Here is a 17,316-nt window from a genome sequence, read left to right as displayed (position 1 = left end):
GTATATTATATGTATAGATAATAGATTGATCTATGTATAAGTTGTATATTACATAAATAGATAATACGGTAATCTATGTATAAGTTGTATATTACATGTATAGATGATACAGTGATCTATGTATAAGTTGTATATTATATGTATAGATAATAGATTGAGCTATGTATAAGTTGTATATTACATGTATAGATAATACAGTGATATATGTATAAGTTGTATATTACATGTAGAGATAATACAGTGATCTATGTATAAGTTGTATATTACATGTATAGATGATACAGTGATCTATGTATAAGTTGTATATTACATGTATAGATAATACAGTGGTCTATGTATAAGTTGTATATTACACGTATAGATGATACAGTGATCTATGTATAATTTGTATATTACATGTGTAGATGATACAGTGATCTATGTATAAGTTTATATTACACGTATAGATGATACAGTGATCTATGTATAATTTGTATATTACATGTAGAGATAATACAGTGATCTATGTATAATTTGTATATTACATGTATAAATAATACAGTGATTTATGTATAAGTTTATATTACATGTATAGATAATACAGTGATCTATGTATAAGTTGTATATTACATGTATAGATAATACAGTGATCTATGTATAAGTTGTATATTACATGTATAGATGATACAGTTATCTATATATAAGTTGTATATTACACGTATAGATAATACAGTGGTCTATGTATAAGTTGTATATTACATGTATAGATGATACAGTGATATATGTAGAAGTTTATATTACATGTATAGAGGATACAGTGATCTATGTATAAGTTGTATATTACATGTATAGATAATACAGTGATCTATGTATAATTTGTATATTACATGTATAGATAATACAGTGATATATGTATAAGTTGTATATTACATGTATAGATAATACAGTGATATATGTATAAGTTGTATATTACATGTATAGATAATACAGTGATATATGTATAAGTTGTATATTACATGTATAGATAATACAGTGGTCTATGTATAAGTTGTATATTACATGTATAGATAATACAGTGATCTATGTATAAGTTGTATATTACATGTATAGATAATACAGTGATCTATGTATAATTTGTATATTACATGTATAGATAGTACAGTGATCTATGTAGAAGTTGTATATTATATGTAGATTCGAAGGTTTTCTTCGCTAGGATAGAACTAGTGGGGGTCGCGTGTATTTGCTGTTTGACTTCTAACATATTGGGTCAGCGTTCTGTTGTTTGACTTCTAACATATTGGGTCACCGTGTATTTGATATTCGACTTCTACCATATTAGGTCAGCTTTGTAGCAGATTTGGTGGGGGTCGCGTGTATTTGTTGTTTGACTTCTAGCATAATAGGTCAGTGTGTATTTGTTATTTGACTTCTAGCATATTGGGTCAGCGTGGTAGCAGATCTAGATCAAATCTATCGTGAACCGACTCGATTTCATGCTTTCGGCAATAAGTCAAACAATTCTGTTAATTTCAGTTACACGGATTAGCTAAGTATTGTGGCAAAGACCCTCGAAATTTGCATGACATATACAAGTTATACACATATCCTAAACATAACACCTTAAATTACACTGTGCTTTCATTGAAAAAAACCCCCAAAAACCTCATAGCTTTCTAGGGTCTATAGAGTATTTGTGTCTTCTGCATTCATTGCTCCCCTGTGACAATTCCTGGATTCACCCATATATTGTGATTATTATCTACATATTTGTGTTTTAATAATCAATGTATTTAATATAGATATTCCGTTGTCAATCTTGAAGGATCGACACTAGGATCTCGAGGAGCATTGCTTTATTTCTCGACTTGATTGGAACAGACCGCTATCAACCCCTGGAAAAACCCAAATGACACGAAATAAAATCAAGACACCCGCTGCAAAATATGATATTTTCAACAATATTCTATACAGACAAAGTCTAGCAAAAACCGAAATGAAATTTCTGATAAATTTAAAACTGTATAAATCTACAATGTTATGAAATCTAAATGTGGCGTTTAAATGGAATTGTGAAAGGCACACTCACGCTTCAGTGAGTTCAGTCGATAACACGGCACAGTTACACACCTAGTTGCGGATCAATGATCTTTAAAAGACCTACTAAAACTACCCAAGCAGCCGCCATTATCGTGAACTGGGGAATGCGGAAGAGTCATTGAAAAGTTTGTACAAGACATTGTTTATGGGTAAATAATCCACTGGATATCTCACAGGACGCTGAGGTGTCCTTTATTTAAAAACAAAACGTTCAATTAGTGGTACACGTGACTAAGGTGGAACCATTCAACGATCTGACTACTAATGACTGTTCTTCAAAATGTCCCCTGACCCACAAAAGGGTAAGTTACCTGTTGAATATAAATCCTGGGGCGCTGTCTGTTTTGGTTTTTTTTATATTGAAATGCACTATAACTTATGTAACGTGTTTTTTATTAATATAAAACAACGTGAATAATAGCGTAATGATTTAGTACGTTTTGAGACCGTGAGGAACAACATGCATGACGTCACAGTGTATACAGATACATAAGTCTAGTTCATGTACCCACGCACCATGTACATAATTAGTATTCGTTTAATGTAGATCAAATCAATGCGATTTAATCCAAATGTAGATGATAGAAACCAATGCTGAATGGTAAAACTGGATGAATATGGTTGCTCTATAACTATTAAATTCATATCAGGGGCGGATCCAGGAATTGCGGTTAGGGGGTGCAACTTTTTGATACAGGAGGTCTGGGGATCGACGAGGCCAATTCCCTGCAAGCTCCTAAAGTTTTTATAGATTTTATAGGGCAAGAAATATGTCTCCTATGCACTCATGTTTATCATTCTCTGTCATTTTCGATAAGGTGAAATTAATAAAATGGTGCAAATTTTAAGAAGTTTTGGAAAAGATGTTAAAAAAAACCATGCAAGTTCCCCTAATAAAAGTAATTCAATATATAAAAACAGTTTAATTGTCTTTTTATTTTTCCGAGAGTCACAGGCACTTTACTTACTTACTGCCTCTGCTCAGGTCGTATTTACAGAAACAAGTGCCTGTGCTCAGAGTGAGCGAAATTATTTATTCTTCTATTGTTTACTATTTTTCTAAACAAGATATCACGATTTACCTTAAATTTAAAAAAAAAACTCCGGGGGCGGCTGAGTTAAACTTCGCATTCCTACATCTTTAATTTGCTTTATTGTGTCTTTGAAATCCGCGTAACATGTATTACGCCTTTTTTCGCGTTACCACGTCTTTCTTTTCGTTATAATCACCTTTATTTTGCGTTGCTACGTCTAAGATTCGCGTTATTACACCTTTCTATCTTATTATCTCGTTTGCACGACTCATTTTCTCGTTCGCATGACTTATTATCTCGTGCGAACGACATAATTCCCTTATTTTTTAAAAGTTTTATTGTGTGTAGTCAATTTTAAATACCATTCAGGACTGTATATTTCTTTAATATGAAATTCCACTGTGTGATCATGAAAACTCAAATGATAAAAAAGAGGGTTTTAATTAGCAACATTCAACTTTCTATAATTGTGTTTATAATTAGATATTTAGCTTTCTAGACGTTCCGTCCCATTATCAATCCGTCCCTTAGTCGATTCGTCCCATTACCGATCCGTCCCTAGACTATCCGTCCCATAGTTAATACGTCCCCTAGTCGATCCGGCCCAGAAAAATAATTACTTTTTTTTTCAAGCTATTTACAGTACTGAATTGGTTTAATTCATTTGCGTATTTTATCTTCATGGTGTGTGTGCCGCTGATATCTTCTGTCATCAGGTAGGATGACAATAATATGCTGTTTTGATATTTGACAGCTTTTTCTAAGATCATTATACACATCACAATATTCGATAAAGTGGGCTTCATTTTCACTACAAAGAATAGTTAGGTTACTGTAAGCTCGTAATTAATTATCAAAGGTTGCACAACAATGCAGTTATAAAACTGTTTTCACTACTTAGGTGTTTTCACAATGATTAGTGGACAGGGGACACACATTTACATTGACTGCTATTCAAAGTTAAATAACGATGTTTCTACAATAATTAATGAGCACACATTTTCATAACCATCGCACTTCAAACAAAAATTATAAATCCTAAATAAACAATTTTATTTACACGTCTAACTTCGGCAGTTATCTAATAGCAGGGGCCCTACTGGGCAGTCTGCGCTATAAATCTACTGTACACCATCGCCAGTTATCTAATTTTGATAACCAACTGCAATATATATGTAAAAACGTCCCTTTGTCTTAAGTAATATACATTTATTATATCTTTGATAAAAAAAAAAATTGGAGGGGCCGGATCGACTAAGCAAAATGAGCCGAATTGACCATGGGACGGATCGACTAGGGACGGACCGATTGTGGGACGGAACGACCTGCTACCGATATTTACATATGTTTTGCAGTAGGTGCTATATGCTTTCTGGATGACTGATACCTTTTTTTATGGTATCATGTATCATTGGTTTAAATTCTTCAATACCCAATCCTCAACCAATACGTAGAAAATCCTAACTTAGGGAATTTTACATTGCGGGGGGGGGGGGGGGGGGGGGGGGGGGGGGATTTCATATTCAAACAAGGTTAAGTTTAACCATGAGTGAGGTGTGCAAAAACCCAAGCGAGACTCATTTTAAATTAGTTACCAAGTTGTATATTCCTGTTTTGTTGGCTTCCAAAATACATGTAATGAAATACATAAAATATGTTGTTTTGTGTGAAATAATCTTATAAGGGACATAAACTTTAACCAATCAATTGGTTAATCATGATATTCACCATGAAAGCGCAAGTGAATTCACGCACATCTTTTATGCAGGGAATGAATAATTTTAAGGATATTTCAAGTTGCCGAATTTACACTCTCATGCAATTTGTTTTTTTAACTTTGATGTCACCACCCTCGCTCAAAGAAATCAAAGAACGTATTTTTGATAGATATTTGAATGTGTCCATGTAGTTTATTTCTTTTATTTTGCAAAAGTTCTTGGTTTTTCGAAAAAATAACTGGTTAATTCCATCAACACAAAGAGCACTGTTATATTTAGTCGATGTGAAGTACATGTATATATCCTATCTTTTGTTTCGATCGATCGGACATGCGTAAACTCTCTCTCTCTCTCTCTCTCTCTCTCTCTCTCTCTCTCTCTCTCTCTCTCCTGAATAGTCAAGAATGTAGCGGCTAACCAAGGGCTAGGTATTGTGGCTGAATGTTCGCCTCAAAATAACAAACAGACGATGAGGTATAAAATGACAGAAATCAAACACCATGTACAACCCCTAGACTAGCCGCTACGATCTTGAACGCAGCCTGCTGTTGACCTTGGTATTGCGAATTAAGTTAAAATCTTGCACGATTAGTTGCCTTATTGAGCTACCAATCAGGCGCGTAGCTAGCCCTGTTTGGAAGTGCAATTTAAGCCCATACAGGATAGGGGGCGTCCAGGGCAGAGTCCCGGAGGGGGGGGGGGGGGGGGGCAAAGGAGGAAAGGAGGGAAAAGGATTACAGCAAATCAGGGTCCCCTAAAGCATTTAAAAAGCTTCTTTTCAAACAAAATATATTTAATACTTGACCACATTTTTTGTTTAAGCATGATTTTAAGAATGAGTTAAGATACGTGACATTCAACAATGGACCCCGTGTCCAATCTTTACATAACACGTAATGCGACGGCGTAATGTAAATTATATTACAGAATGTATCACAGGCATTGGCGATGACCATCAATTTAGTTGGCATCATATAACCACCTCTCAGCATCTGTAAGTTTATCTCTAATTTACATTAAGCCACCGTGTACGTTGTGTCTTTAAAATTAATGATTTGGAATACTTCTCATTACCAGCTCATTAGAGTTATCGCGCTTTGGTGACTCTTGTGCGTCATTGGTAAGAAAATGCAGAAGTCTCGCGAGCAAGTGCGAGATTACTGGGACATAAACGAAACGTTCATAGCACCCCCCCCCCCCCCCCCCTTTAAGTTAAAGTACATTGTGTATCTTTAAATAGAATAGCCATTGGTCAAACTGCATTTTTTAAATATTCTAACACTAGTTTATCAAGGATGTTACATGTTTTTTTAAACTCTACTACACCTAATTTAAAAATTCCAAACAACCATGTTCTCTCTGTCCTAAGTCAATCAATATTTTGTAATTTTCAAAATAGCTTAGATGCAGTTTGGAAACACATTTGTTGTGTTAATTAGTGTTATAAACGTCTTTAAAAATGCAGTTTGGCAAATATATAACTTATTCTAAAATATTGGAAAATGAGAGAGAGAGAGAGAGAGAGAGAGAGAGAGAGAGAGAGAGAGAGAAGTACATGAACGATTACAAAGTCCATGTCCATATGAACCTGTCCAAATTGTATGAAAAAATGAATGTCTTCATAGTCTGACAGAATAATTCTAATAATATATGGAATCCCATTAATTACAAGAAAAGTTATTGTGTCGGATGTGCATTTTGGTTTTTCCCTTCACAGTTCTTCTTGCGATTGGTGCTTTATATCGTTTAGATTTGGCAGATCCTTCACATAGTCTAATAAGTTCGTCTGTTTTTTTGTAAGAATAATCAATTCCTAAATTTGCCTTTAGAATTTTAATCAGTGTCGTGGTTTGCAGTCGGTTATAATATGTATTCGATACCATAATTTATATTACGTATGCATAAGTAATGTTTACGTATGTTGTCCCGATAGCACGACTTTACGCGCCTTTAATTTGAAGAGTTCCACTAATGGAAATGATAAGTATTGTTGCAGTTTCACACACTCTCTCTTCTCTTATCTTTCTCTCAATGATGCAATTTTTTCTATATTTGTTTTGGTCACAGAATAATGTGCAGCATGGACACGATTTTTAGCTGAACATTTTCATTTTTTTTTTTTTTTTCATTTTAATGTTTAGGATGCTTAACTACGGTATTTCTAATAGTCAGCAAAAATTTGAACGTCAGCTGTCGAAGTATATGGGGGATACAGAGCTCACAATTCATTGTTATGATTGATTGATTGTTTTGATGTTTTTCGCCACATTCAACATTTTTTTCTAATTATATAGTGGTGCCCAGTTTTTGTTATGCAAACAAGGCTCGTGCCATGCTTTTGTTTACATGTAGGTTAGATATGCTAGCAACAGTTTCCTAGAGCTGATTTTTTTTTTCCATTTTCAAGTTATATCTTAACACAATTGAATAGTTTCTAGTGTTTGGTACATCTCATTTTGTTTTCTATCAAGCAATCTATATGTAAACAAAAACATGGCACGAGCCTTGTTTACATAACAAAATATTGTGAGTGATGTATTTCACTTGTAATTCCACAGCTGATATTCAAATTTTGAATAATAGAAATATTTTCAAGTTAGTTAAGCATTGTAAACACTAAAGATGAAAAAAAAAATTAAATTAAAAAAAAAAATCAGCTCAAATCGTGGACACGCCCTTGAACGACCCCCCACTTAATTCATTCATTGGATCAACATTTTTCTAAATTTTACCAGCCATTGCAGTGTAATTTTCTCGCGCTTTTAAAGAAAAGAATTCGTTGGAACACCTTTTCTGAAAATATTTTTTTTTAAATAAAATTTGGTGCCTACACAAATGCTTCTTCTTATTATTGATGATGCGTGGCTGTTTTACCCCCCCCCCCCCCCCCCCCCCCCCCCCCCGCCGCTGTAGTGATAATAGATGATCGGATCATAGGATCTAATTTTAATTAGATTGCAAACATGCGAAGAACACTTTAATATGGGGTTAGTCTTTGTAGGTAAAAATAAACAGAAACTATTGTGTAGGATGTTGTTTTAAAATCTTAAAGACATGTGGTATCTATTATCGGGTTCGATGTTTGAGACAAAAATAAGCGATAAATCCAATTTGTCGAAGGGAATTTCGCGCCGTTGCCGCTGCGGATTAGCGACATCACATCAAGGCGCAGCAGTTGAGCAGACGACAGGGCTGAGATCATAGGCCTAGTTGGCTTTGACAGTTTTTCTTAGTGTGTGTAATACATGACTGCTAAACTCAAGACTACCAGCAGAGACGAGGGAACTAAGACTACGAGTAAAAGTATCTAAACGTGGTAAAGTAAGAATATGTTGATTATCAAACGCAGGTCTCCTTTATTCAGAATTTCCTTTGATCACTCTAGGTCTGCTTCCCGAGACGACATTACGGTTACCCCGGCAACGGGAACGCGTATATCTAGACCCTGGTAATTATTTATATATACAGCCGTTTTCCCAGTTCCGGATCATTGCCAGTTCCGAATCACTTTATAATTGTCATTAAAATATTTAATTAATGAAATGATTTTACTTATAAAGGTACATCACGTTGAAAATGATTACTGAGGGATACAAAACTATTGTAATTTTTATCCAACCCAGGTTTATTATTTACACTTAGTCACACTTCTTTAATACATTAGGACTTCGACATCTTTGTCACTTGTAAACACGCTTGGGAAAAAAATCGCGGCTGGGGGAAAAGTTGTCTGTAGCTAAAAAAAAATAACCAAGTTTTCTGCACAAAAAATAAATGCATTTAATTGATACACCTTTCAGCTAATGCATCTATAAATATTTCTTCCGTGAATGCATTATTGTAGTTGAGATGCCTTACCAAAGAGACACCATCTGTTTGTACAATTCCGATCAGTCGTGTCAACTACAGTCATAGGACATAATTATTCGCCACTTTCAAAATGACTGCCATGAAACGCACGTCCACTTGGTGAAGTTTTGTGGATAGAATTAAAATCTTACCTCGGTATTTGGTCAGATTTCCTTTCATCCTGATTACCTCCTTTAGTCGCCCTGGTATAGAATTATAAAGGTCCTGTACATAGTTTAATGGGATGTTTTGCCACACAGTCCGAATTTCCGCTATAAGATCTTGTCGAGAGTTTATAAAATGGACACGGGTTTCTAGTGTTCTTTTCAAATGTTACCATATGTTCTCTATAATATTTAAATCTGGTGACTGTGCTGGCCATGTTGTTGTATTTAATATTGTTGTCAGCTACATAATCTTTAATAATTTTGGCTCGATGAACAGGGGCATTGTCGTCCACGAAAATGTAGTTGTTCTCCGGGAAATGCCTGGCTATTACTAGCCATATATTATCATCAATTATTTGTAAATATCTTTGAGCATTAATTTTACCTTGGATATCAGTCAAAGTGCCCATACCTTGAAAACAAATGCATCCCCAGATCATAACACTTAACTTTCGTCGCGGAGCAGGACACGCGAGTTGGGGGTTATACTTTTCATCCGCTTTTCGCCACACGTATACCTTGTTGTTATCCCCAATAACAATCTGACTCTCATCACTGAAAATCCATTTACACCATTCTTGCTGAACTGTCCAATCTTTCCTCTCCTTGCATCATTTTACACGTTCTTTTTTATTCACTTCACGACCTGCCACTTTCTTCTTTGCAACCCTCTGTACATATCCTATTTTTTTTTTCTTTCAACAGTTTTTGTACAAAATTGATGATTCCTATTTTCATTAATAATGCCTGTTATGTCTTTGTAAGTACGTCTTCGATTTTCTTTGACGACCCTTGAAAGTTTGTTAGAATCCCTCTGCGTGAATAGACATTACGGCCCCTTCCCGTGCGATTTTTCACATCAGAATGCTGTTTGAATTTCTTAATAACACTTCGCACGGTAGATCTGGGTATTTCTAAAGTCCTTGATAAGTTAGAAACATTTCCGTTCACTTTGTGTGAAATTATTATGAGATTTCTGACTTCAATGCTCAGCTCTTTCCCTTTACGACCCATTTCAATCAACAATGTTTACTAAGTTTATGATCATAGCAGACGAAAAAATGTATGTGTATGCGTCATCAATTTTAGTAGCTTGACCTTGTTGTAAAAATATGAAGGGGAAATTTGTTGTCTATTTATAGCACGGGGGTCTATTTTCAGTTCCTAATCGCAAATACAACGCCATTTGCGAACGGGGTGGCTAATAATTGTCCCATGACTGTATATACACAATAAACTATTTTTTTTCCGATTACCAAAATGGATACCCCCCCCTGTAAATACATTACAATGAGAACATCAGGACAGTAAATATACTATGTATTGCATCTAGATTTACATCTTGAAATTGATATTTAAAAAATATAGGCCTACTGTAGTCAATTAAATTTTAGGCATATTGATATACATGTATGACTGTATTTTTTCTTTCCAACTCCACAAGAAAATGCCAAAGGATTGTTATCCCGGGTATATATAAATGTAGCGGTCAGCTGGGTTCGATCGCCGGTGGCCAGGTAGCTCAGTTGGTAGAGCACCTGACTAGAGATTCAGGGGCCCGGGTTTGAATCCCGGTCTGGTCCGTTGCATTTTCTCCCTTCCTGTTACATAATGTTAGATCATAACCACACTCAGAAAAAGATAATTATTTATAAATGTTGATTAAGAGAATTTTTAATGCCGCAGTTTTGGCTATGTTAATGTCTATTTATGTGAAGCTTTGAATATAATTGTTCAATATATATAACGTCAATAATGTAAAGATTAATTTAAACTAGTGTTTGATTTTATTTTATTTCTACAAAAACTAGGTATATATTAAGCAATATACAGTCCCTGAAATGTTCTACTTTACCATTTTTCCGTTCGCTCACCGTTCGTTCACCGTGCGCTCTCCGTTCATATTTTTGCGTTCACCATGCGCTCACCGTTCGTTCATCGTTCACTTTTTCATTGACATTCGGAACACCAAAATGAAAGAACCAATCTTGATAGCAAAGCGAAAATGAAAATTGAACGTGTGTGTAAGAGTGGAAGGATACTTTCCTACTATATCAGAAATTTAATTTTGAAGTGCAAAATGTCAGGGTTATCCACTGTGAATGCCGAAAGGTTCATTTGAACTTTGGTTAAAAACGATACTAAATGAGAGACGAATATAAGAGCTTGTCGTTATGAATTTAACCCAAGTACAAAAAATAAGGCAGTTTCAGGTAATGAAAACCTCTTCTCCTGTGTTCACGATTTAGCATTTACAAGTTCAGGCACAAATTATTATAATTATTTTGCATTGCTTGACAAGAGTTTTAAACAAGTCACCCCTCCCTACCCGGAAAAATAAAAACAAACAAACGATGCTACATAATGTACCGTATGTACGTGTCAGAAAGTCAAACTGATATGGCTATTTTTACGCCTATATTTATGAAAGACATTGTCATTACTACTCTTGCCAAATTTGAAACTTTTGTAAACATTTGTCCTTAATGCAAAGATGTAATTATTTATCTGGTACGTTTCTGCATTAGCCTTTAAACATTCTACGGGTAGTTCAGTATAATACACAGTTTTATCTACATCAAATGTATACAAATGTTGCATGATCTAACTACAATCTATGGTCACATCAATAATAAAAATAGAAAGTTTTGTACTGGTTATTTCCTCGGGTCGATGTAGCTGTGACAAATGAATGACACAAAATGTAAGTAGGAATATTTAATATTGTTAGGAGTGTTAAGGTGTTGACACAGGGTATACCGTCCGTATTGTTTATTTACTGCATCTATCTTGACTCCTTTCGGGGGTGTTTGTTAATTACAGGTATCCCAAACGATCGAGCTCGTAAAGTTTGAAGCCATACATGAACACCTGTAAATTCTGGATGTCACTACACATGTAGACTATTATATAATGTCTTCCTTTTCAAATGCATTGTTTATATATTATACCCATGCATTAAATGTATTTGTACATGTAATGGTATACACAATGTACATACGAAATTTGCTTTTGTTTGTGTATGACTGTTGCGTGTATTAATGTACAATTTGCGATAATTTCATGAAATACATCAATGTAAACTCGATACTTGTACAAAAATATATTAAAAATATATTTAAAAAAATATATATTGTAAAAATCATGGCCCCCAGGAGTAGGTTAGGGCCACAATAGGGATCAAAGTATTACAAGTGAATATATCGGAAAAATCTTTAAATATTAACTAAAGGTGCCTCAGGTGAGCGATGTGGTCCATGGGTCTATTGTTTAAAGTAGCGATTAAACTGAAATTTGTACTTAGTATATGTATATGTGTTATTGAAGTCATGCACAGCTAGGATTCGGCAATTTTATCAATAAAGTAGAAATAAATGAGAAATGAGCATAAATACTACCACTGAGCTTGCTGTCAGACTCCTGTGATTGACGCTAGGCCAAAAAGCTCGTTCACGTGCATTTTTAGCTCACCTGAGCTGAAAGCTCAAGTGAGCTTTTCTGATCGCTTTTTGTCCGTCATCTGTCTGTCTGTTTGTCCGTCTGTGTGTTAAACTTTTCACATTTTCGACTTCTCCAGAACCACTGGGCCAATTTCAGCCAAACATGGCCAAAAGCATCCTTGGGTGAAGTGCTTTCAAGTTTGTTCAAATGAAGGGCCATGTCCCTTTCAAAGGGGAGATAATCACAAAAATGCAAAAATAAAGTGGGGTCATTTAAAAATCTTCTTCTCAAGAACCACTGGGCCAGAAGAGCTGAAATTTACCTGAAAGCTTCCTGACATATTGCAGATTCAAGTTTGTTCAAATCATGGCCCCCAGTGGTAGGATGGGGCCACAAGGGGAGATCAAAGTTTTACACACAAATATTTAGGGAAAAACTTTAAAAATCTTCTTCTCAAGAACCACTAAGCCAGAAAAGCTGAGATTTACATGAAAGCTTCCTGACATAATGCAGATTCAAGTTTGTTCAAATCATGGGCCCCTGGGGGTTGGATGGGGCCACAATAGGGGATCAAAGTTTTATATACAAATATATAGGAAAAATCTTCTTCTCAAGAACCACTTGGCCAGAAAAGCTGATTTTTACATGAAAACTTTCTGACATAGTGCAGATTCAAGTTTGTTCAAATCATGGCCCCCGGGGGTAGGATGGGGCCACAAGGGGGATCAAAGTTTTACATACAAATATATAGTTAAAATCTTTTTCTCAATAACCACTGAGTCAGAAAAGCTGATATTCACAAGAAAACTTTCTGACATAGTGCAGATTCAAGTTTGTTCAAATCATGGCCCCTGGTGGGTAGGATGGGGCCACAAGTTGGAGGGGGGTCAAAGTTTTACATACAAATATAGGAAAAAGCTTTAAATATCCTCTTCTCAAGAACCATTGGGCTAAAGAAGTTGACATGTACATGAAATCTTTCTGACATAGTGTAGATTCAAGTTTGCAAAGGGTAGTTTGGGCCATAATAGGGACTAAGGTTTTAGATGCAAATATATATCGAAAGTTTTCAGCTATGGGCCAAGGTGACTCAGGTGAGTGATGTGGCCCATGGGCCTCTTGTTTGCGTAATGTTGAGGTCTTATATCGCTTCTTGCAAATCGGTTCAAAATTCTAATATTTGTACATGTATGCAACATTGAAATAAAATCAAAATCCTCACATAATCTCCCACTACACATGTGTAAAAACATGCCTTCAATATAACTCCATGCGAACTGAAAACACACAGCTTCAAAACATTTATAAAACTGATGTAACCAGTGAAAGATAGACTTTACCTCTAGCTGCCGCCCATCCCCCCCCCCCCAACCCCACCCCACCCCGATCGAATATAATACGTTGGATGAAAAAGTGAAATTAAGGAAGAGTCAGCGATCTTGTATATATAAATCCTATAGATGAAGAATACAAAAGACTTTTGTACTATAAGTGTATGACAAATACATTCCCTGGAAACACCAGAGGTATAATCACTGAAGGTCTGAACAAATACAAGTATCACTTGCTTCTACTTTTCTCCTTATTGAATGTGTATCTGTGGCAGATTTAAGGGGGTGCAGCTGGCACATGACCCCCCCCCCCCCCCCCCCCCCCCCCCCCCCCGAAATTTTCAAGGTAAATATTGTTCACTTGTTTAGAAAATAGAAAAATCATAATGTAGACTAGTGATGAAATGATTGTTGCCAATGATTGATTGTCAGTCGTTTAGAGCTCTATGTTGCTACTAATCGATTGCGAAACAAAAATCACCAACATCGCTGACTAAAACACAAATAATCCAGAAATCATTTAAATTTTGTTCAGATTAAACTCAGGTGACCTATCAGTATTGCAATCGGTTGTCGTCCGTCGTGCATGAACAATTGTTTATTTTTAACTTCTTCCTGAAAACTACCAGTCCAATTCTTTTCGAATTTGGTATGAAGTATCATTGGGACATGGGGGACGTAAATTGTAAATTTCAGGTCTCCAACACCCATGGGACCTTAGGGAGCAGGGCAAAAACTGCCCAAAATTGACAACTTTTCAAAATTCTTCTTCTCAAGAACCGCACACGTGTAAGAAAAACTAAATCATTAATGCATGGTGATGGAGAGCAGAAAGATTTCTACCAAAATTGTAAATTTCATGATCCCCGGGGTAGAGGTTCTGACCCCAGGGCATGGCCAAACTTGTTATATAGTGTTTATGTGTAAAACAATTAAATAGCACTTAAATAGCATCTTCTTTATTGCTGTTGATACTAAATTGAAACTAAATGGATAAAGCAGGTAGTTGTTTACCAATATTGTAGTGGGGGGGGGGGGGGGGGTGTGCAGACTTTTTTTTTTAAATAAAAATTTATGTCCGATAAAAAGTGTTAGCTGGAAGAGAGTTGGATCCCATTAGGATAAGTGGGATCTGCCCAGACTGTCTTCCTACCCTTGTTCCATTTAGATTGTGAAAGTACATTCAGAAATGAATTAATAAACTTAAAATATGTTAATGATGTTGATATTTTGGTGATTTTTTAATATATTTTTTTTCAAAATCATATTATTTTCCTGTCAAACATATCCAATAGTAGTATTCCCATGACAACCAATCTAAATTTAGAAACAATATAGCTGGTACTTGTATAGCATAGGGGCATAAAGGAGTTAACTTTAATTTGTGTTTTATGCTATATGTTTCATTGAAAAATATTGTTTCTTCTAAAACATCTGGAAATAATCCTCAGCCAATAACAGGTGAAATGCTAAGATTGAAAGTTTACTTGCAATGCAATTTAAGCAAAATTTTATATTGAAAGTATAACATTCAATAGATCATTGAACTTGTTAGAGTTTACAATGTTTTCTTATACTTTGAAAAAATAAAATTAAAAAAAAAAAAAAAATTATTTCCTACCTACCTACCCTATTTTTTTCTGGAATGTTAGCGGAAACTCAACAATTTTTGTCGTTGGCCTAATCTATCAATTAACTTGAATTGGCATTATGACTTAAGGATGAGTCTAATTTAGTCATATGTTTTGATGTTTTAATGTTAATACACCTATTATTTAAAGCCTTTCATCAGTGTATGCACCTAAAAACAAATAATCCGGAAATCATTTAAATTTTGTTCAGATTTTCTTTTATATGTACATCAGGGTTTGACATTTACGTTTTTGAGCACTAGACCAGTCGGGCTACTTCAAATGATTTTTACTAGACCTGACCTTACATCCACTAGTCCTGACCAACTTTCCAGGAAAAAAACCCCATGTTTCTCCATATTTAGATACTTAATTAAAATGACAAACGTTAAGTTTCAACTAAGACGTATTTAATTGTCTCAAAAAAATCTTTAGTCTCGTCATTCAATTTGATGTTTTTATTTTCAAACGCATTTTCTGTTTCTTTAAATTCTACCCGGCACAGAAATTTTTTAGTCAATTTATTAGAATAAAATGCCCTCAACCGCTTTTTTTATAATTTCTATTTCATAAGCCCTGCTTTGTTTCTTCCCAGCCTATTCCTTTTTTTTCTGAATCTCTCGGGACATCTTTCCTTGATGACGAAAAGTCGTATTTGAATATAGAGACATTTCCGCACATGTTTCAACACCGAAAAATGGCTGTTTACGATGTAATTTATTAATTTTATAGACGCTTTCTCATCTTCAATTAAGATAAACTGGTTTTTTTTTTTCAAATGAAAATAAATTCAGTTTATATCTATTTATCCGCAACATAACTTTACACACATTAACATCGAGTAAATTTCGTAAAACATCACTTCCGACAGCGACTATTTATTAGAACTAAAAATAGAGATTATGTCATCACGCGGTTCAATGTTGCTTGTTAACTCTTCACAGTGATTTTTTTTTAGTTAAGAATAAAATATCTTATTGTTTATAGTAAATTTCTTGTTTATTTTGTCAACACGACCAGTCAGACTAGTAAATCGACAATATACCCGACCGGAACTATCATCTAGTAGACTCGGTCGGTCGGACGTGCCTTAGTGTCAAACCCTGTACATGTATGTCAAACCGGATCAAAGGTTTTAGCACAAACAAACAAAATGGTGAGAGAATTAACGGTTATAATAACAACGACATTCTACAGTCATATAAAGGAGTCAGACTCTGATAACTTTCAGACATTATGATTATAAATAAATTCCATTAGGAACAAAGAAGAATTCAAATGTTGTTTCCATATGTTTAATGATTCTGCTATCTATGATCAATCTATCGTTCCCACTAAGGTCCACAAATACCTGTTAATGTCTAAAAAGCATATCAAAATATACTATGACTAACTTAGCATATCAAACCGTAATGATCTAAACAAATCAAACTCTTGTCTGAATTTTATAAAAGCAGAAGATAATGAATATGAGACACCGGAGCGAATAAAAAGGTTTTATATCAATATTCATTCATTCAATAATTTAATAGTAAAATAATCATGGCATGGAATTTGTTGTTTTTTGTGAACCTACTGTAAGATTTAAAGCTTAAAACTAAAACTTGTAAAATTATCGTTTATGATGCAATAGGTAATAATAAGTTTTGGCAATAAATCTTTGACATTTAGACGTTGACAGAGGTGTCGTCGCGTATCTCAGCATTTAAAAGTTAGGATCGCAGGTTTTTCAGATGAAATATGAATATTCATGTAAGTATGGACTTTAAAATCAGAGGTCCCGTGTCACGACTGACATTGGCACTTAGAAGCTTACTCACTACTACTGCCCTGAGTCTAAATTTGTGGGACTTCTGCCACTGGTGAAGTTTCAATATGGGTGTAATGTTATTAACGGGACGTTAAACGCACACTGTTTATTATTCTCATGTAAAATGATAAAAATAACGAAGAGTGGTCATAATTATCTGCATTATGTCATACAAAATATATCAGTAGAATTCTCTATATTATCTCTACACAAAATATATCAGTAGAATTCTTTATCATCTCTACACAAAAGGTAT

General features: G+C 34.7%; 1 protein-coding gene across 18 annotated transcripts in view; it reads left to right on the top strand.

Annotated features, from left to right (window-relative positions):
- Positions 1 to 2,137: 2,137 nt before the first annotated feature.
- The window catches only part of LOC125666273 (uncharacterized), a 45,339-nt gene continuing 30,160 nt past the window's right edge, over positions 2,138 to 17,316 (top strand). For 5 of the 18 annotated variants that reach the window (XM_056157414.1, XM_056157400.1, XM_056157412.1 and 2 more), the window contains exon 1: positions 2,143 to 2,381. The gene's annotated coding sequence lies outside the window, so the exon portion shown is untranslated. Of the gene's footprint in view, positions 2,382 to 6,884; positions 8,153 to 11,531; positions 11,552 to 11,729; positions 11,746 to 17,316 lie in introns of those variants that run through there. The other 13 variants (XM_056157405.1, XM_056157397.1, XM_056157398.1 and 10 more) reach the window with 7 other exon arrangements.

Source organism: Ostrea edulis, chromosome 2, assembly GCF_947568905.1.
Source record: "Ostrea edulis chromosome 2, xbOstEdul1.1, whole genome shotgun sequence".
Classification (NCBI taxonomy): Eukaryota; Metazoa; Mollusca; class Bivalvia; order Ostreida; family Ostreidae; genus Ostrea; species Ostrea edulis.
Note: the sequence above shows the minus strand (reverse complement) of the source record. Positions and strands in the feature narration are given on the sequence as shown.